We start from the raw sequence: 2,408 nt of genomic DNA on the forward strand, positions 1-2,408 counted from the left end.
TTGCTTGAGCCGAGATGTTGGAGGTTGCTGTGAACTATGATGCCACTGCACTCTACCCAGGGGGACAGCTTGAGGCTCTGTCTCAGAAAAAAAAAAGAAAAAGAATATTTTCCTTTAATTTGTTTTAAATCTGCCAGAGAAAATGAAATGAATACTCACTCATTTCCCCTCACCAAGCTCAGTCTCAATGAAGGACACAAAGGATACAGCTGCTTTCTGTGGATCCCAATAAGACCAGAAGAAACTCTTGGAATAGACTCCTTCTGGGGGTTTTCTAAACGTACAAAGGAAGGTGTGGGCAAAGTAGACAGTGTCTCTCTCAGGAATCCCTGGCCATTTGGGGAAGTTAACTACAGCCAGGAGAACTGGATCTATCTGACAGGTTTTACACAGTTGGGAGTTGTCTCTGAGAAAAAAGAAAGCTTGCACATAGGTAATTCAGACCATTTCCCCTCTTGTTTACCATAATTTAAAGTACCCTCTGATGGTTATTATTCACTGTTGGGGAGTCAATACTAAGGGTAAGCCTGGGTACAGAAGGGAACCACACATTTCTTCCTCAGTGTCTGGGGATCAAATATACCCCAATAGTTTAGTAGAACAGTGGTTCTCAACCTTCCTAATGCTGCGGCCCTTTAATATAGTTCCTGTGGGTCACAACCACAGCGGTTGAGAACCACTGCTTTATAATATAGATCAGGCTCAGAGCCTGTAGCTCAAGTGGCTAAGGTGCCAACCACAACACCAGAGCTGGCGGTTCGAATCCAGACTGGGCCTACCAAACAACGACAACTATAACCAGAAAAATAGCCGCTGGCTCAGCACCTGTGGCTCAGGCGGCTAAGGCGCCAGCCATACAGACTTGAGCTGGCAGGTTCGAATTCAGACCGGGCCCGCCAAACAACAATGACAGCTGCAACCAAAAAATAGCCAGGCGTTGTGGTGGGACCTCTAGTCCCAGCTACTAGGAGGTGGAAGCAAGAGAATCACTTGAGCCAGGAGTTGGAGGTTACTGTGAGCTATGATGCTATAGAACGCTACCCATGGTGACAGCTTGAGGCTCTGTCTCAAAAAAAAAAAAAAAAAAAAGCATATAGATCAGCAAGGTGTCACAGCAGCACAGGCCAAAAAATCAGGTATCCAGGAGCCATAGTGGTCCCACCAGATGAAAGTTCTCTCAGTGATATCAGGAGGTGTAGCTCACACCTGTAATTCTAGCATTCTGGGAGGCTGAGGTGGGAGGATTGCCTGAGCTCATGAGTTCGAGACCAGCCTGAACCAGAGTGAGACCTGCCCCACCCCACCCCTGCCTCTAAAAATAGCCAGGCATTGGGCACCTGTAATCCCAGCTACTCAGGAGGCTGAAGTAAGAGAATTGCTTGAGCCCAAGAGTCTGAGGTTGCTATGAGCTATGATGTCACAGCTCTCTACAAGGTGACAAAGTGAGACTGTCTCAAAAAAAAAAAAGTTCTCTTGGCAAGAGAACATGTTACCTGGGTGTTCTCTTAGAGAACATTACCCATCTGTGGGAATGAACACATGTCCAGCACTTTATTTTATTTATTTATTTATTTTATTTTTTCATTGGGCAAAAGAGAATTTTCTTTTTTCCAAAAATTGCACCAATATAAAGCAAAACTCTAGTTGATGTAAGCGTGTTGTGTAGGTGTTAGCAATATTACTATACACCTCAAAAAAAGAAATAATGAAAATAAAAATATTTAATTAAAAATAAAAAAGCGTGAATATAGTTGCTTTGACTTCTATCCAAAATGAAATATATTGGCCTAGTGTGGTGGGAGGATGAGTCAGGTGGATTGCCTGATTTCAGGAATTTAAGACCAACCTGAGCAAGAGTGGAGACCTGTCTCTAAAAATAGCTGGGTGTTGGCTGGGCGCCCATAGCACAGTGGTTACAGTGCCACCCACATACACTGAGGGTGGCAGGTTCAAACCTGGCCCAGGCCAGCTAAACAACAATGACAACTGCAACAAAAAATAGCTAGGTGTTGTGGTGGGACCCTATAGTCCCAGCTACTTGGGAGGCTGAGGCAAGAGACTTGCTTAAGCCCAAGAGTTTGAAGTTGCTGTGAACTGTGACGCCACAGCACTCTATCAAGGGCGACATAGTGAAACTATATCTGAAAAAAAAAAAAAAAAGCCAGGTATTGTGGTGGGCACCTGTAGTCCCACTACTTGGGAGGCTGAGGCAAGAGAATCCCTTGAGACTAAGAATTTGAGGTTGCTGTGAGCTATGAGTGCCATAGCACTCTACCAAGAGCAACAAAGTGAGACTGCCTCATAAAGAGAAAAAAAGGGCTCGGTGCCTGTGGCTCAAGTGGCTAAGGTGCCAGCCACATACACCTAAGGTGGCGGGTTCGAATCCAGCCTGGGCCTGCCAAACAACA

Source organism: Otolemur garnettii, unplaced genomic scaffold (genome assembly GCF_000181295.1).
Source record: "Otolemur garnettii isolate 467f Iridium unplaced genomic scaffold, OtoGar3 scaffold00043, whole genome shotgun sequence".
In the NCBI taxonomy this organism is placed as follows: Eukaryota; Metazoa; Chordata; class Mammalia; order Primates; family Galagidae; genus Otolemur; species Otolemur garnettii.